This window comes from Pristis pectinata, chromosome 7 (assembly GCF_009764475.1).
Source record: "Pristis pectinata isolate sPriPec2 chromosome 7, sPriPec2.1.pri, whole genome shotgun sequence".
Lineage (NCBI taxonomy): Eukaryota > Metazoa > Chordata > Chondrichthyes > Rhinopristiformes > Pristidae > Pristis > Pristis pectinata.
This window is the reverse complement of record NC_067411.1, coordinates 59,240,903-59,260,974: the sequence shown is the minus strand read 5'-3', so window position 1 is coordinate 59,260,974 and position 20,072 is coordinate 59,240,903. Positions and strand designations below refer to the sequence as shown.

The 20,072-nt window shown below is 40.2% G+C and overlaps 1 long non-coding RNA gene across 3 annotated transcripts in view; it reads left to right on the top strand.

The window, feature by feature from the left end:
- The window catches only part of LOC127572768 (uncharacterized), a 66,812-nt gene that overhangs the window by 27,221 nt on the left and 19,519 nt on the right, over positions 1-20,072 (top strand). For 2 of the 3 annotated variants that reach the window (XR_007956683.1, XR_007956682.1), the window contains exon 3: positions 13,355-14,193. This is a non-coding gene — a long non-coding RNA (uncharacterized LOC127572768). Of the gene's footprint in view, positions 1-13,354; positions 14,194-20,072 lie in introns of those variants that run through there. The other variant, XR_007956684.1, reaches the window with a different exon arrangement.

Sequence of the window (20,072 nt, the reverse complement as noted above, 5' to 3'; positions counted from 1 at the left end):
GGCTTGAAATGACCTGACCAGGCCCCAAGTTTAGAGACAAGATTATATGTGAAAGCCCTGAGAGGATGTGCAAGGCTAAAAGGTACTGGATTTTCAGCAGTACTGTTCACAAAGCACCTTATTGCACTGCACTTTCTCTTTAGCTGTGCCACTTAACTCTGTACTGTTATTGTTTTTACCTGTACTACCTCAACGCACTCGGTACTAACTCAATGTAACTGCACTGTGTAACGAATTGACCTGTACAAATGGTTTGTAAGGCAAGCTTTTCACTGTACCTCGGTACAAGTGACAATAATAAACCAATACCAATACCAATACCAAAAGTACATGGGTACAGTCTTACACAAAATCTAACTGGATGAAGAGATGAGAGTTGGAATCCATATGCATATATAGTGCTCTGAGCAACAACTTAGTGTATCCCATTGCACAGTGAGATCATGTAAAGCTGAAGTCTCCTGTTTACTGAAGGAGTAGCTCCCTGATTTGTTGAAACATACCTTGTTTCTCTTCAGCATAATTCACAATACTGAAAACTTGCTGTAGGTTATTGAGCTGGCTAATCATCACCTTCAAAAGAGATGACACCAACTTCCAATCCCACCCGCTGCCAGCCAAGAACTCAAATTCACCTTCATCATTTCAGCCCTGCATTTTTAATGGGCCTTTATGATAGAAAAATGCCCCAGAGTAGAGTGCAAAGTTAAAATTAGACAAAGGGTGATGCTGAGCTGAAGTAGATATTGAGAAGATCGATTAAAAGCTTGGTCAAGTTGGACCCTGAATGACTTCTCCCTATGGCAGCTTGGAGGCTGCTGTGGAGGTGAGGAAAGCGTAGGGGAGGCAGGATATGGTGATTCCCCCACACACCATGCACCCCCCCCCCCCCACACACACACACACACACAATCACTTGTCCTGATGATATCCTGAGTCACCAGTGGTCCCACTCCATTGCACCACCATACCTCCTGACGTGATATGCCCAGTCGAACTGAGCAGAGATTGCAGTTTTATGCAGAGAAGATCATCATTGCAATTCTCTCCCTGTATAAACAATTTTGTAGCTCACAGTGCTGATAAAGCAAGTAAGGTTTTGATCCAATTTCCAGGCATTACTTCCAGAGTTTAGGGCCAAGTCATCAGGTCATGAGGAAAGAAGATTTGGCCAGAGTTCGAAGGATTCAAAGTTCTCAGAGGGCCAAGGGATTACAGGATGTTTGAGAGATAGGTGGGGGTTGGAGGGGTGGGGGAGCTGGAAACGAAGGCATGGAGAATTTCAACACCAGGCTGACCATTATATATTCATTCTCTTGGTGTACCAGAAGTCCAATAAAGGCTCACGAAGCACAAGGTGATGGATGAACTGGGCAATGCAGGTTAGATACAGGTCGCAGAATTTCAGATGAACTTAAATTTGTGAAGGACGTTGGTACAAGAAGGAAAGTATTGGAATAGCTAGGAGGCAATAAAAACATAGAGGGAGGCTTCAGAACCAAAAGGCTGAGGCAGAGAACAGGCAACATTACAGAGACTGAGAGGATATGGATGTAAACTGAGCTCGGGTGTTATTAGAATCTGTGGTTGCAATTGTCTGTGGGCCAGTGGAGAGGAAGGAGGATGGAACCAGTGGAACTTAAGAATGGTAGAAGGTGACAAGGTCAACTGAGTACGTACATAAAGTGCACCTCTCCACTCAGACTGACTAGCAGCCTTCAATTGCTTACCAGGAATGGACATCAGTAGCAGATTTCTCACTGTCACTGCCAAATTATTTGAAACTCCTAGTACAATGACATTTTAAATGAGTTTTATTCTTTGTATTAAGTGGCTAAGGAATGGAGTTGGTTTTGAGAACTGAAGGCAATGTCTTCCATTTCCTTATGTTCTGTGGGAGAAATTTTGGTTCAGAGAGGAACTGATGTTGGACAGGTTACCCACCACACAACAGTATTGTAGAGGCTGAACAGAGGCCTTGATGAGATGGAACTGAGTATCATCATAGAACCTGGACACTGCTGTTGTGCTTCAAAGGACGTTGCTGAGGGGCAGAATGTAGATGAGAAACGAGGGGCCAAGGTTAGATCCTTGGATGGTCCCTGATGTAACGGAACAGGAGTGGGAAGAGAGTCCATTGCTGGATATTTCAGATTATGGAAGACTTAATTTTGCTGGTCTTCTATTCAATCGCCCAATGAGCTGACTGGACCTCGACTTTCAGATAATCAATTACAGATAATTGCAAAAGTCCTTCAACTGAATAGGTAGAGAGCACCAGGAGAAAGAATGAAAGAGGTACAAAAACTACCCAAATGTTTTAGGAGGTAAAGTTATAGTGAAATTAGAAAGATGAATAAACATCAAAGACAAAATAAGAATCTGAGAGCATGTAATTAATTATTTCAAGTTCAAGTTCAAGTTACTTTATTGTCATTCATCCATGCTATAAAAACACATGGTGGAACAAAATGTCGTTTCCCCCAGACTCACACAACAGAGGATATGCATGGAACAGAAGACATACAATAAACACAAACAAAAAACAAAAAATCAAAAAAAATAGTGCAAGTACAAATAGTGCAAAAAAACGGTATATACAAAATACAAATTTAGTGCAGAGTTAGTGCAAATCCAAGTCGGGCAAGAGAAATACAAGATCAGTGTGTTGTACTCATTGTATAAACATGTTCAGCAGCAGCCAAAGTTCTTATACGCTGTTGTGCAAACCAGGGCTTTTGACACGGCATTTATCTACCAGGATATTCAGGAGCCTGACAGCCTGGGGGAAAAAACTGTTATGCACTCTGGTAATTCTGGCCCGGATGCTCTGGTACCACTTGCAAGACGGCAGTGGGACAAGTTGTGGGAGGGATGAGAAGGGTCATCTATGATTCTATAAACCTTACGTGTACATCGTGTATTGTAAATATCCGAGATGGAGGGAAGAAGTACTCCAATGATCTTTTTCGCTGTACGCGCAATTCTCTGCAAAGACTTATGGTCAGTGATGTTACAGTTACCGTATCAGGCAGAGATGCAGCTAGTCAGGACACTCTCAATGGTACCCCTATAGAATGTGGTGAGGGTGGGGGAGGGCAGGTTTGCTTTTTTCAGTCACCGTAAAAAGTGGAGACACTGCTGTGCCTTCTTGGCGAGGGAAGAGATGTTAGTTGACCAGGACAGGTGGTCTGCTATATGTATTCCCAAGAACTTATAACAGCTGACTCTCTGTACAATGATGCCATTGATGCACAGGGGTAAGTGGTCAGCCTGAGTCTTTCAAAAATCCACAATCATCTCTCTTGTTTTGTCCACGTTCGAGGAGAGATTGTTGACCGAGCACCAATCCGCCAGTCTTGCCACCTCCTCTCTGTAAGCTGTTTCATCATTCCTGCTGATGAGGCCCACCACTGTTGTATCATCAGCAAACTTGATGATATACTTGGAGCTTGAGTTGGCAGAACAGTCATGGGTCAGCAGCGTGAACAGCAGTGGACGGAGAGACTTTCTTCTTATGAGAGACATATAATACTGTAATAGTATTTGTGTTAGTCAGTTTCCCTAAAACTATTGCCTAATTTAGGGTTAAATTTTCTCCAATTCATTCTACATTCCATTAGGTTTATATTGATACCAATGTGGAACCACCAAGTAATTACAAAATATTTTTTATTCAGCTTATAATAACAAAGAGTCATATCCATACCAGAGATGATTCAACTAATCTGGTCAAATATCAATGACAATAAAAATAGTTGAAGTTTTAGAAGATAATACATTGCAAGTGAAAACGGGTTTCACAAAGCAGTCACTTAGCTCATTATATTGGATGTTCCAGTATCAATGACATTGTTTTTATCCAGTTGTATCTCTAAGAACTAAACTCAGTTCTAATATTGAAACTCAGTTTCAACACTGCAAACCTACAGATTAAGCTAAAAAATCCTTCTTATCAATATCAAAACTCTTGGTTAGGAGTCAAGAAAATCCCACAACTGTCAAAGAAAATGAGGCAGAAATTCCCATCCAAGTGTGCAGGTCTCTCTGCTCAATTATACATCCACTTCAACTCCTGAACCAAGTATTACTTTTGGAGACACAAGAGACTGCAGATGCTGGAAGTATTACTCTTCCTCTTCCTTGAGATTATGGGGTCTGTTGTATTTTTAACAAAGTGGAGGAGGCTAATTTTTAAAACTTTCACAGTTTTATTTATTCCTTGCAAGCCAGCTAAGCCAACAAGTGTCTGTCAACCATAATCCTAATAGAGATAAATGGCATCTGCCAAAGATCATGCAGTAACAACAAAATAATCCCCACTGCAAAATGACTGCTCAGAGGTGAACAATCAATTAGACATTCCTACAGGACCTTCAGCATGGCCCCTCCCCCAAAAGAAGATGGAGCTTGATTTTATATCTCATTGACATTATGTTGCTTTGAAAGAAGGAAGTGAGCCTCCAAAGACTTGCAAAGCTCACAAAGAGCACTCCAACACCACATCATTAATGACATCCCCAGTCATCAGATGGATCTCCTAGGGTGGAAGGTAGTGAGCAGGAAAAGGTTGCTTAAGGAATCAAGGCTTGAGAGGGGACAGAACATCAACTTCTAAATACATCAGTTTCTCTGCAAGGTTTAATAGATAGTGGACATCATTTCAGGCCATAATTTAAAGCAAGGGCATAGAGAGTATTAACTTTCAATGAGGGATCAAATATATATTTGAAAGGAAAAGTGGGGAAACATCTATGGAGAAAGCTTGGCCAGTTGGCACGAATTCAGTAGCATAACCGGCTTGAAATCTTTCACTAGGTTAAGGGTATGACATAGATTAAAGTTGTTGATTATCAGTATAGTCCAAATGAGTGGAAGATGACAAATTTACTGTGGTTGAAATGTAACTTCCTTTCATAACTTCTGTTAGCAATCGGATAATTTGAATTTGTACTCTTACAATTGGAAAACTGTTTAAGTAATTACTCAATTTTTTCCCCTTAGAGTACCACTTATTTAAAAACGCTAAAATATTAGGAAAATTTAAAAAATCAGTAATTTATAAATTGTCAGAAGAAACTTCTGCAAGCTTAATGGGTGATTAAAAACATGGATACTAGAGGGCGAGATAAAGTGTAATGTCTGGAAATCCCATGATTGTAACATAGCGAGAGGCTGCCAGAGAGGTACTATGCATGACAAATACTACAGGCATTGAAGACAGTTGTGGATTTGGCATTGCAACAGGCAATTTATAATAAACATTGTTCAAGGAAGAAAGATTTTATTGAAACAATTTGTGGCAAATGATAAATTCTCATGGAATGTTATGATCTGAGTCACAAATGTGGTGAAGTACCTCAAAGAAATCATTGTTACTGAAGATTTTGGTTGTGTACTGGATGGAGAATTAGGCAGGGTCCATTATGGATGTATGAACTCAGACTTTTGATTTCCTATTGCTATGCTCCACTCTGTTACTTGCATGCCACTGCGATATAAGAAAATCCTTTCTCAATAAGGCGCATAGAGTTCCCCTGCTTATCATCCAACAACTGTATCTAAAAATGTGTTGCTCCAAAATACTTGCCCAATTTGACCTTTCAAATATTTCACTCACTGGCGCCCAGTCAGTTGCCACGATAGCTGCAAAACTGGGATACTGTTCCCTAGCATACTCCCTTTCAATTTCACTTTTACCCATTTGTTCTGTTATCCTGTATTAAATTAATTTGCCTTGAGCCTACAATCCTAAGCTTCATGAATATGAATAACTCCATCAAGTGCCTTTCTTATTTCTCCTCTCCACAGAAAAGATTCCTAGTTCTGGTAGGAAAGTAGTCTGATTTTCAGGCATTCTGTTGATTATATATCTCAACTTCAGACTTATCTGCAGGAAACTGCATTATTGGAATTTTCCTGCTAGGGAAGATTATATCAGAACATACAAAGGAAGAGAGATGTGTCTTTATACAGCAGCCTTCACAACCCAAGGGGGTCCCAAAAGGCTTTGTAGCCACTGAGGTACTTTTGAAGTATGGTCATTGATGCAATGCAGTAAACTGAGTGCTCAATTTGTGCACTGTATGATTCTCCATCAGGACTGAGATAAGTAATAAAATGTTGACATGAATGAAAGGATAAATATTGACTAATACATTGGAGAGAACACCCCTACTCTACCTTGAGATGGTGGGAACTTTAATGCAAAGGACAGGCAGACCTCAGTTTTGTAAACCTCATCCATGATTAAATTATATTACTTACCTGAATATCCTCTGCAGTGAAGAATGTTGTAAAATATCTGTTTAATTCAATTACCAACTCCTTTTTTTCTGTGATTAATTCCCAGAGTCACCTTCTGTAGGATCAAAGCTCACTTTGAATTCTTTTTTAACTATCTACAGTAACTCTTACTATCTGATTTTACATTGTTGGCTAGCTTTATCTTGTACTCTAATGCTTTTCGTCTTTCCATTATTTTTTAATATTATGTCCAATCTTCTGACCTACCACCCGCCTTTGTGCAATTCTATAGAACATAGAACAGTACAACACAGGACCGGCCATTCAGCCCATGATGTTGTGCCGATCTTGATGCCAATTTATACTAAGTGTCCTCCTCCTGATTATCATCCATATTCCTCCATTCCTTTCATATTCATGTGTCTATCCAAAAGCCTCTTAACCTCCACCAAACTGTCTGCTTCCAGGCACCTACCACACTCTGCATAAAAAACTTGACCTTCATGTCGCCTTTAACCTTCCCCCTCCCCCCTAACCTTAAAAGCATCTCCTCTGGTGTTTGACATTTCTACCCCGGGGAACAGGTTCTGACTGTCTACCCTATCTATGCCTCTCATAATTTTAAAAACCTCTACCAGGTCTCCCCTCAGCCTCCAATGCTCTAAGGAGAACAACCCAAGTTTATCTAACTTGTCCTTACAGCTCATCCCCTCTAATCCAGGCAGCATCCTGGTAAACCTTTTCTGCACCTTCTCCACAATCTCCACATCCTTCCTATAATGGGGTGACCAGAACTGCACACAATACTCCAAGTGTGGTCTGACTAAAGTTTTATATAGTTGCAGCATGACTTCCTTACTCTTATACTCAACACCCCTACCAATGAAGGCAGGCATTCCATACACCTTCTTTACTACATTATCCACTTACGTAGCCACATTTCAGTGAACTATGGAACTGGACCCCAAGATCCCTTTGTATCTCAATGATATTTAAGAATCGTACCATTAACTGAATACTTTCTCCTTTCATTTGACCTCCCAAAGTGCAACATTTCACACTTGCCTGGTTTAAACTCCTTCTGCCACTTTTCTGCCCATATCCGTAACCAATCTATATCCCTCTGTATTCTTTGATAGCCCCTTACACTGTCCACAACTCCACCAATCATTGTGTCATCCGCAAACTTGCTAAGCCATCCACCTACATTTTCATCCAAATCATTGATATATATCACAAATGACAGAGGTCCCAGCACCAATCCTTGCAGCACACCATTAGTCATGGAGCTCCAGCCAGAAGAATAGCCTTCCACCCCTACTCATCGTCTGCTATGGGCAAGCCAGTTCCGAATCCAAACTTGTAATTCACCCTGATCCCATGCATCTTTATCTTCTGAATCAACCTACCATGAGGGACCTTGTCAAATGCCTTAGTAAAGTCCACGTAGATGCCTTATCCTCATCAAGCACCTTTGTCACCTCCTCAAAAAACTCAATCAAGTTTGTAAGACATGATCTGTCCTGCACAAAGCTATGCTGATTCCCTAAGGAGACCATGCCAGCCTGTTTTTATCATCATATAAATCCTATATGTGACAGATGTAATTCAGAGATGTCTTCCCTGACACATATGTTTTGTTCCTGTCCCCTTTTGGAAAAATATTGGAAAGATATTTTTAACATTATTTCATTTGTATTGAATATTGATTTACAACCTCATCCTATTACTGCAATTTTTGAGTTACCAATGATGGAATGTCGCCATTTATCTGCTTCTGCTTGTTGTATGATCACCTTTGTCACATTAATGGACAAGCGATCTATTTTGTTCAAATGGAAGGATCCAATACCTCCCACCACTCTTCAGTGGTTTTCTCAAACTATAGCATGTTTAAACTTAGAAAAAATTTGGAGTGGTACTGTTGATCCTTTGCTTAAATTTGAGGAAGTTTGGAGCCCATTTATTCAATATTTCCATTTGATATAAGCTGACCTTTTTCAGATCCCTTTCAATAACCCTTGAATGCAGAGGAGTGGAGTTGACAACATAGTAATGTTTTTTTTCCTTTTAATTGAAAAAATATCAGTCCAGTTTTTTTTTGAAGTTTTTGTTTTTTTTTGGTTTATTATCAATAGTTTTTTGATTTGGGGGTTCTTCTTTCATATAATTAAATTTCATTTCTTTTCAATCTTTCCTCTTGTATTTGTTCACTTAATAAGAGAACGGGGGGGCTAGATTACTTTTTTTTACTCCTTGTGATTATATATATTATCTGTTATGATTGTTATCCTGATCTCTTCGCACCATAAGTATAATTACTAATGTTATATATATTATTTTGTACTAATTTGAAAATTAATAAAAAGATAGAAAAAGAAAAAAAGAGACCATGCCTTTCCAAATGTGTATGAATCCTATCCTTCAGTATCCTCTCCAACTGCTTCCCCACCGCTGACGTGAAGTTCACTGGTCTGTAATTACCTGGATTATGCCCATTTCACTTCTTGAACAGGGCACAACATTTGTTACTCTCCAGTCCTCTGGGACCTTTTGTCAGTGAGGACATCAAAGATTCTTCTCAAAGTGCCAGCAATCTCCTCACTTTCTTCTTTCAATATTCTGGGATATATGCCATCAGGCTCTGGGAATTTATCCACCGTAATGCTTTTCAGAAGACCCAGCACTACCTCCTCCTTAATCTCAAAATCTTCCAGCACATTAGGATGCCTCACTCTGTTTTCGCTATCCTCAAATTTCTTCTCAATAAATATCGACACAAAGTACTCATTTAGTACCTCAGCCACTTGCTCTGACTCCAAGCACAAATTCCCTTCTTTATCCTTGAGTGGATCTACCCTCTCCTTAGTTATCCTCTTTTTCTTAATATATGTATAAAATGCCTTGGGATTATCCTTGACTCTGCTCACCAAGGACATTTCATTGCCTCTTTTGGCCTTCCTAATTGCCTGCTTGAGCACTTTAATGCTATCTTTATATTCCACGAGGGCCCAGTCTGAGTTTACCTCCCTAAACCTTACAGATGCTTCCTTATTCTTCCTGACTAAGTTTAGGACCTCTCAGGTCATCCAAGGTTCCGTTACCTTACCATCCTTCTCCTTACTGGAACAGGCCAATCCTGAACTCTGATCAACTGGTCTTTAAACAACTCCCACATGTCAGACATGGACTTGTCCGACAGCAGCTGCTCCCAGTCAATGGCCCTTAGCTCCTGCCTTGTCCTGCCGTAATTTTTCCTCCCCCAATATAGTACCTTCCCGCAGCATCCACTTCTATCCTTACTCATAACTATCTTAAAACATAATGAGTTGTGGTCACTATTCCCAAAATGTCCACCCACTATCAGGTCTGTCACTTGGCCTGGTTCATTTCCAAAAACCAGGTCATGTTCTCTCCTGTAGTTGGACTCTCCGCACACTGTTCTAAGAACCCCTCTGGGATGCACTGAAGAAATCCCGCCCCATCTAAGCCTCTTGTATTAAGGAAGTTCCAGTCAATACAGGGGAATTTGAAGTCCCCACTATGACAACCCTGTTGTTTCTGCATAATCCATCTACAATCTGTTCCTCCACCTTTCAGTAGCTAGTGGGGGGATTATAGTATAATTCCATCAGCATAATTGCACCTTTCCTGGTTTTGATCTCCACCCAAATTGCCTCTGTGCTTATTCTTAATGCTTTGCTCTATCTTTTAAATATTTTAGTTAATCACGAATGGTATGTCTTGTCCCTGGAAGTTTTCTTTTTTGTTAGAACGTATCAGGATGAATGGGTCTTGGGAGTTACCTAGTGCAACTAGTGCCCCACCCCTCCTCCTCCCCTAGGGATCAGTGCTGAGGACTCAACTATTTACAACCTATAGTAATCCCTTGGATGAAGAGACACAGTGTATGTACTCAGATATGCTAATAATACAAAGTAATAGGGTTAACTAGTTGTGATAAGGGCACAAAGAGCCTGATTGGGGATATGGATAGGTGAAGTGCATGGGTGAGCAGTTGGCAATGGCATATGGTGTGGGGAAATTTGAAGTTATTCACTTTGGAAGAAAGAAAGAAAAAGTAAATTGTTATTTAAGTGGAGTGAGTTGTAGTACATCAGAAAACATGAAATACAACAGGTTGGCATATAACCACAGCAGGTAATTTAGAAAGCTAATGGAACGTGACCTTTAATTCAAGAGGCATGGGATATAAAAGCGGGGATCTTTTGATGCAACTTTACCAGGAATACCGCTTTGGTTTTTAAGGAAGGGTGTGTTGGAGAGGGTTGATTCCTGGGATAAGGGGTTGATGTATGAAAAGAGTTTCAGTAGGTTGAGCCTCTACTCACCGGAGTTTAGAAGAATGAGAGATGATCTTATTGAAACATATAAGATTCTGTGGGAGATTGGCAAGGTGGATGCTGAATGTTTCTCTGGTGAGGTTCCCAAGAACCAGGGGGCATTGTTTCAGAAGGGTCATCCATTTAGGATGAAGATGAGAAAGAGTTTCTTCTCTCTGAAGGTTGTGATTCTGAATTTCTCTATCCCAGAGAGGTGTGGTGGCATAGTCATTGAACATATTCAAGGTGGGTGATAATAGGCATTTGAAAAACAAAGGAATCGGGGAGTATGGGGAAAGAGCAGGAAAATGTTGCTGTGGCCAAGATTTGCTTAACCAAGGTCATAATGAATGGCAGAGAAGGACTGAAGAAATTATGGCACATTCCTGCTTCTGATTCTTATGTCTTTATGTTCTTTTCCACATTACCTTGCGAGTAAGGAGAGCAGTGAGTTTCAAGAGATGTGCAAAGCACACAGGACATACGCCAGCCCCAGCTATGTCAATGTGATTGAACACATGACATCAAGTGTTCTCTTCATTAATGACAAGTGCACAAGTGCAGACATCAGAGGATTAACCAGGGTGGAAGGCAGTGAGCAGGAAAATGGCCTTTCGGGAATCCAAACTTGAGAAGGCAGAAAACACCAACTAATAAATAAAGATTAATGAGAATGGCAGTGATTTCTGGTGTGAAGTTAGATCAAAGGTGTAGAAAGTATTAACTTTCAGAGGGGAATTAGAATCAGACATGAAAGGGAAAATAGGGAACACACAGAGGACTTGGCACTAGTCAGTCACTTCCTTTAGAGAGGCATGATGGACTGAACAGCTTCTTCCTGTGGTGTGAGGATCTGCTGTAACTCTCCTTGGAGCTTCTCACTGTGGTAAAGTCACTAAAACAGTCCAAAATGTTGATTATCAGAGTGGCCCAAATGAAGAGAAGGTGGCAAATTTGTCATGGTGGAAATCTAATTTACCTTCAATGTTCACTGAATAATTGATAGTGCTTAGATAAATAGAACTTTTGTAACTACATTTGAAAACACATGAGAAGCATTTTATTTTTTTTCTCACACAATTTTATTGGAGCCTCTCTTAAATTTAAAATGTTAAAATGTTAGGAAGATTGGGAAGTTTTTAGTTTATAAATTACCAGAAGAAACATTTTTGTAAGCATGATTAAAAACAGAGACATCAGAGAGTGAATAGGTTATTGTCTGGAAGCATTATCATTGTAAAATATTGAAAGGCTACTGGAATTGGGAACATCACATAACAGTGTAATTACAGGGCTTCTAACACAATTGTGGGTTTTGCATTGCAACAGAAAATTTTACTATGGGTCAAGGAGGTATTGGACTAATTTTCTGATTTTTCAGTTTGTGCTTTAGTATTTCACTTAGGGCAATATTTGTGGCAAATGATGAAGCCTCATGAAATGTGATGATCTCAGCCACAGCTTTAGATGTGGTAAAGCAGCTTAGAAAGATATTGTGTGTCTGAAAAATACTGGTTACTTCCTGGAATATGTAGACAGGTCTTAGGGAAGTATAGGGAGGTGGAGAGGCAGGGGAAGCTAACCCAGGCCAGCAGTGGTCAGCAGGTAGGTTTTGGGAGGGAAGGTGGAGGTAAATTCCCCTAAAGATGTTCTCAGAAGTGAGCACCTAAGAGAGTCCTAGAGATTACTAATTACATTTCCCTACAGATCTATCCTACATCATCTCACCCAGTTCCATTCTGCCTAAAGCTGGCTTGTTGAATGACTGCTCCTCATTCCCCACCCCAGCCTCCTCCCTTTCCGCTTATAAGAAAACATTTTTTTGATGGCATAGTGACACAGCTGGTACAGCTGCAACCTCACAGTGACCTGAGTTCCATCCTGACCTCTGATGCTGTGTGGAGTTTGCACATTTTCCCTGTGACTGCATGGGTTTTCTCCGGGTGCTCCAGTTTACTCTCACATCCCAAAGACATTAGGGTTGGTAAGTTAATGGGTCAATGTAAATTGTCCTTAGTGTACATGAGGAGTAGAATCTGAGGTGGAGATAGAGTTAATGGAAATCTGGGGAGGATAGTGTGGGTTAGGGTAGAGTTATTGAGTAAAAATAGACACAGACTTGGTGGGCTGAATGATCTGTTCCTGTGCTGTATCTCTTTGTGACTCTATAGTTTAAGTAAGAGCAGAAAATGCTGAAAGTACTCAACAGGTCAGGCAGCACCTGTAGAGAGAGAAACAGAGGTAATGTTTCATGTAGATGATCTTTGTCAGATAAGTTATTTCCAAAATACCCAATCCTGCACCAATTAGCTATCCAAAGTTATTACCTGCTTCTCATCTTTTATTATTTATTTACATGACACTTGCTAAAGCCCTCACACCACCTTACTTGTTGAACACCAAGCAACACACGAGATACTGGAGGAACTCAGCGGGTCAGGCAGCACCAATGGAGGAAAATGGACAATTAACATTTCAGGTCAAGACCCTTCATCAGGATTGTTGAATACTTATTTTGTGCAGCTATGCTGTAGTAAGGCATAATTTCAAGTTTTAATTACAGTCAAAGGTTTGAAAGGAGTAGAAGAAGACTCTCCCTTCACTATGCTTATTGTATAAACTTGCTTCTGGTAAATCTTCTCTGCTCACTCGATGTATCCTATCCAGCAAAATGCCATGGTGCATAGAATATCGTAGTATAAACACCATATAAAATGGTGTATTACATTCAGTTCATAACATATAGTTCTTTCCTCTTTCTGTAGGCTGGCAAGAACAGAGTACCAGAGCAAGGAGAAGATCAGACTCACAGACCCACATCACCGATTCCCTGCCATTTATTATATCCAGTACCCAGTCCAGCAGGAGGTCACACTAATTAAATTGCAGTGATCTGTGAAGAGGAGAAAGAAAGGAGTAAGCATCAGCTGTGAAAGAACAAGTTTGGAACTCTCATTAGCTCCACGCTATAGGAACTGACCCACATTTTGGTTTAATTTCTGGCCTCTTGAATTTTCAAAATTTTCACTAATTGATCCCATTTCCCTGTTCTTTTTTAATTTTTGCTTCTTCATTGCCTTCGCCCTTATTTCTCTTTGAAGGAGGTTAATTTCAGATTACAGCGTGAAGAAATCCACTACCATTCATTATCAGCCTGTTGTACACTTCCCTCCCCATTTACACCATTGGCTCCATTGCCTTAAGCTTCCTCTAAAATTGTTACATCAAATTACACACCATGAACAGGCAGCGATCCTTCACAAGGCCCAAATATCCATGCTGGTCTTTTACTCCACGCTAGCTTCTTCATTTCGTCCCCTCAACCTGACCTTCTTTCATGTCTCCTTCTTGTGTTTATCCAGCTTCCTTTTAAATGTATCTATGCACCATATTTGAACTATTCCTCTCAGTAGTAAGATCTATGTTCTAACTAACACCTGGGTGAAGAGGTTTCTCCTAAATTCCCTCTGGGTTCATTCATGTTTGTGTTATATTTAAGAACTTCATTTGTGGTCTACTCAACAACCGCAAATATCTAGAGAAACATAGGACTGCAGATGCTGAAATCTAGATGGAAAATACAATGATGCTGGAGGAACTCAGCAGGCCAGGCAGCATCCATGGAGAAAAGCAGGCGGTCAACGTTTCGGGTCAGGACCCTTCTTCAGGACTGAAGATAGGAAAAAGGGAAGCCCAATATATAGGAGGGAAAAGCAGAGCAATGATAGGTGGACAAAAGAGGGGAGGTGGGGTGGGCACAAGGTGGTGATAGGTAGGTGCAGGTAAGAGATAGTGACAGGCAGGTGCGGGGGAGGAGGGGAGAGCAGATCCACCGGGGGATGGGTCAAAGGTAAGGAGAGAAAGGAAAAAAAGTTTGAAAAAAAGAGGCTAGGAAAGGGAAGAAGCATGGTGGGGTTGGGGGTTTTGTTGGGAAGGGGGCTATGGATTACTTAAAGTGGGAAAATTCCTATCTTCAGTCCTGAAGAAGGGTCCTGACCCGAAACATTGACTGCCTGCTTTTCTCCACAGATGCTGCCTGGCCTGCTGAGTTCCTCCAGCATCATTGTGTTTTTCAGCTGCAAATATCTTCCTCACATCCACTCTACCAATACATTTCAGAATCATAAATACTTCTGTAAATGAACCAAATCAAGAGAGTGAGAAAGAAAGAGAGTGAGAGAAAATGCAGAGAGATTCAATGGGAGAATCAAAAGTGGAGAAGAGTTTGTGACAAATATCAAGGGGATCTAGAGACACAATGGACTGCAGATGCTAGAAGCTGGAGCAAAAAAACAAACTCCTGGAAGTACTCAGTGGGTCAAGCAACATCTGTGGAAATATTCAGCCCTGAACACTTTTTATACTGGCTCTCTCCCCTCAACACTCTCAGTCCTGATGCAGAGTTTTAGACCTGAAATGTCAACCATCCCTCTGCCTTCACAGATGCCGCTGAACTGCTGAGTTTCTCCAGCAGGCTGTTTTTTGCACCAAAGGGATATACTGTATGTGTTTTGGTCATTTATAGTTTGTGTGTTGACACTAACGGAAATTGAGGTGGATGAAGAGAGGTAATTTTTGAAATAATCTTTTACCACTGTCCGGGATTTGAATAAATTTCTCCATTTCCCTTACCTTTCATGTCTTCACTTCTGATATGAAATACTATGCAAAGAGCTTTCCTTCTATTCAGATACCGACCAACCAGCTGCGTACTTCCACTAGTTTTGTTCTTCTCTTTAAAAAGCCTATTTACAAGTAAACAGGCCATTTTGGAACATCTGGCTGGGTGTGTAAACAAGTTTTACTTGTTGCAATCATGCCATCACTAATTATAGTTCCATTGAATTATGTGCTACCACATGATGTACTTTATGACAACACTGACTGCAGCGCTGCCAATGGAACATGTCTTAACAGTGGAAAGATCAATATACTGCAGTAGTGTCATTGGTGAGACCTTCTAATAGTATTCACCTTAAATGTAGAACGCTCATTCTATTGCATTAGAGGCCTTGGGTTCCTCTATAAAATATTATGTATCTACACAAGTTTGGTTCTTTTGTTTCTTATTCACTCCCAGGATGTTTAATGCTCATTCCTAACACCTTTGAGAAGGTCGTGGTGAGCCACCTTCTTGAACCCTCTGGTGAAGGTGCTTCTGAAGTGTATCAGTCAGCATGTCAATCACAGGTCATACTTATTGGCCTCAAAAGAAAATAACTGCTGATGCTGGAAATCTGATATATAAACAGAAAGTGCTGGAAATACTCAGCAGATTAGGCAACACATGGTGAGAGAAACAGATTGAACATTTCTGGTCAGTGATCTTTTGTTGGAAGAATCATTTAATGGCTGCTTTAGGCTAAAAGGAACTGGGTGAGATGAGGCAGAATAAGTCTGAGCTATTGTTACAGTTGATAAGTTTTCAACAGAACTGGCCAAATCTGATACAAACTGGAAAGTATGGTTATCTGAAACTGCTGAATTCAATGTTGTGTCTAAAGGGCTGATCAACGGCTTTTCATCCGAGCTGGGAAAAATTAGAAATGAAACCGGTTTTAAGCTGGAGAGAAAGAGAGCGGAGGATTGGTCAGATCAAAGGAAAATCGTCTTCAGTTGCCTTATACACTTTATGTAATCCAGCACTGAAAATAATCAGCTGGCAGTCATCAGCAGCATGTAATAGACAAACTGCTGGAGGAACTCAGTGGGTCAGGCAGCATCTGTGGAGGCAAAGGGAAAGTCGACGTTTCGGGTCAAGATCCTGCATCAGAACTCTTTTGTGCCTCTGAGCAACATATAATGTGGTTTGTGTGATGGTGCTGCCAAGGTATTGTACACTCCAAAACTCATTTGGCAAGGCAGGTTGAAGCTAGATTGACAGACATAGGATCTGTGATTTTAAATGAATAAACTGCAAGGTCATTTCAGAGGACAGTTAAAAGTTAACCACATTGCTGGAGTCATGACTCACAGGGTATGGAGAGCAGATTTCCTACATTAAAGGTCCTTGATCTGTTTCTATGACAGCTCTTTACCATTAACGATATCTGCCATTTTAATCTTAATTAATTAATTAACTGAACTAAATAGAGTGATTCAAACTCATGTCTCTGTATTTTCAATCCAGGTATCTTGACTACTAGTCCAGTAATGTAACTACAATGCTCCTGTTGGCTTTAGAGCTGAAACGAGATTGAGAAAGAGATTTAGAAACCCCACTTCTTTCATTGATTTCCCCCGTAGATCAATGGGGCCATATAGTAACTGGGATTTGGTTAGTGTAAACATGAAAGGAGATTTTTTTCCCCAAGTAATCCCATACGTGATTTAGTCACTTCCCTCTATAAATGAGTGCATGTGTGACTGAATCCCATACAAAAACAGCCTAAGATCTAAGCAGAAATCTAGAAATAAATAATCTAGAAATCTAACCAAAAACTCACTCACAAACCAAAAGCGATGAGGCAGAAACTCACTTGGAAACTGATAAAAATTCCTAGTAGAAGCAAACCCAAAGCCCAACTAAAATCCTAATGCATGGGTGGTCTTTAGGGGAAAGGTTGAACAGGCTAGACTTGCATCCATTGAATATAGAACATAGAACAGTTCAGCACAGAAAGAGGCCCTTCAATCCATAATGAATTTGTCTAAATGCCTCTTAAATGTTGCTATCATATTGGCTTCTACCACCTCTATAGCAACATATAAAATTATGAAAGGATAGATAAAATAGAAGCAGGAAAGTTGTTTCCACTGGTAGGTGAGACTAGAACTAGAGGACATATCCTCAAGATTCAGGGGAGTAGATTTAGGATGGAGATGAGGAGAAACTGCTTTTCCCAGAGAGTAGTAAATCTGTGGAATGCTCTGCTCAGGGAAGCAGTGGAGGCTACCTCATTAAATATATTTAAAAAACAGTTAGATAGATCTTTGCATAGTAGGGGAATTAAGGGTTATGGGGAAAAGGCAGGTAGGTGGAGCTGAGTCCCCGGTCAGATCAGCCATGATCTTAATGAATAGCAGAGCAGGCTTGATGGGCCAGATGGCCTACTCCTGCTCCTATTTCTTATGTTCTCCCCTGGTAGTGCATTCCAGGCACTGTCTGTGTAAAAAAACTGGTCTTGCAAATCTCCTTCAAACAATCCCCCTCTCACCTTAAATCTATGCCCTCCAATATTTAACATTTAAAAGACTGACTACACTGTCTATGCCTTTCATAATTTTATATACTTCTATCAGGTTGCCCCTCAGCCTCCACCGCTCCAGTGAATACAATTCAAGTTTGTCTGATATTCTCTAACATCCCAGAGTTTAGAAGAGCGAAAGGTGACTTGATTGAAACTATAAGAATGCGAGGGGTCTTAACAGGCTGCATGTGGAAGTGATATTTTGTCTTGTGGAACGAGAGCTTGCTGATTAAGAAAAATGGGTCACCCATTTAAGATGGAAATGAGGTGATTTTATTTTCCCTCAGAGTGTCTTGAGTCGTTGGAATTCCCTTCCTCAAAGGGTGTGGAAGCAGAGGTGTTGAATATTTAAACCAGATTTAGATAGATTATTGATGAGGAAAAAGGGTGAAAGGTTACCTAGGGTAGGCAAGAATGTGGAGATGAGGTTGCCATCATATCAGTCGAGATCCTATTGAATGGCAGAGCAGATTTAAGGCAGGAAGTAGCCTACCCCTGCTCTTGATTTATACATTAATATATTCTTCTTTTAGCTGTACTGTGGAGTATAACATAAACTCATTTGGACATGGAGCATATTCTTACTATTGCAATCAACTCTATAACTGAACTGAAGCATAGTAACTAAAATAATAGCTACTATTAGATAAGTTAACTATCCAACACAGGTTCTTAAGGTAAAGCAACCCCACCAACTTGAGCCACAAACCAATATGGATACAGTACACCACCAAAGTGAAAAGAACAAATAACTCTGAGTAAACATGTGGAACTATTCAATATTAAGAATTTATATAGATTAGTATAGCACATGTAAACACATGTAATAAATTCAATATAACAATTCAATTCAAAATTCAATAAATCTAATATAACAAATTTAAGGCATGTTGCAGGTTTCTTAATCTCCTGCCAAAACTAGGCCAAAATCTGGGGCAGAAACCCAATTACATACTCAAGCAGAAACTGACCTCACAGTTAGCAAAGGACCCTATCCAAAATCCCAACCTAATGAACAGCCAGACAAGTGGTGTAACAAATTGAACCAAATGCAAGGTCATGTGAGAAACCAGCATTAAAAGCTGCAGGACTCTCTAACTCCCAATGACTTATTAAAAACTCCATTAGCCACCAAGTACTCACATCCCTTCTACGAGGGAATAACTTGGAAGAAGTCATAGTTTAGGGTTTAGAAGCTGCACGGAGAACATCAGTTTTTACTTCACACTGTTACCATTATTTATTGTATGTGTGTGCATGTACGCGTGTGCGTGCTGGCATGCATGCGTGCGTCTGTGAGTGTGCACATCTCTCCACATAATTTATATTTTTCTTGGCAGGTGCTATTGAATTTGCTCTGTATTTCCAGTGCTTCTGATTTTTGAGAGTGATTCACTATTAATCACATGTTTCAGGATTTGCTCAGGCTGCCCATAAAATCAAAATTAATGTGTCCTGGCTTGTTAAGAAGTAAAACAGAAAATGCTGAAAATGCTCGGTAGGTCAGGTGGAATCTAAACAAGATGTTTAAAGTTCCAGCCTGATAAATGTCCTGGGAGGGTGAATTCTGTACAGGTTTTGGCCTTAATGATGGTTAAACAATTATCAAGGACCTCAGATGGCACTAAAGGAAGGAACATATGAACAAATGTAGGCCCTTTCCTCCATGAACCTATTTCATTATTCAATGGGAAAATGGCTGCTCCGTAACCCAACTTAACATACCTACCTTTCCCCTGTGTCTCTTTGGTGAGCGAAAATCTGTCAAGGTCAAAATAAATGACTTACCAGGCACCAATGCAAGTTGTGGAAGACAGTTCCAAGCCATGAAATATGTGCAAATGGACTTCCAACTTTATTCCTGAAAAGTCTGATTCTAATATTTAGGCCATGCTCCATTTTATCCCGTGCAATGAAAACTACTTTCTATCTGTCCCATCATTTCCCTTTCCTAAACTGAAAATATCAACCAGATCACTCCTTAATCTTTGAAATTCAGAGAAATACAAGCCTAGTTTATATAATCTTTCATCATGATTTAATATAGAGGCCAGATATCATTGCGGTAAATCTAAGCTGCAGACCCTCCGAGGCCAACATATTCTTTCTAAGCCATGGCATTCAGAAATCTTCACACAAGTCTGGATGTGGACTAACAGCTGTAACATAACTTCTGTTCCTTTATACGCCTGCCCTCCCAATATAAACTTCAGTGTTTGATTAGCCTTTTTGATCATCTCCTGTACTTTTATTGGTGTTCCATAAGAACATAAGAAATAGGAAGAGGACCAGG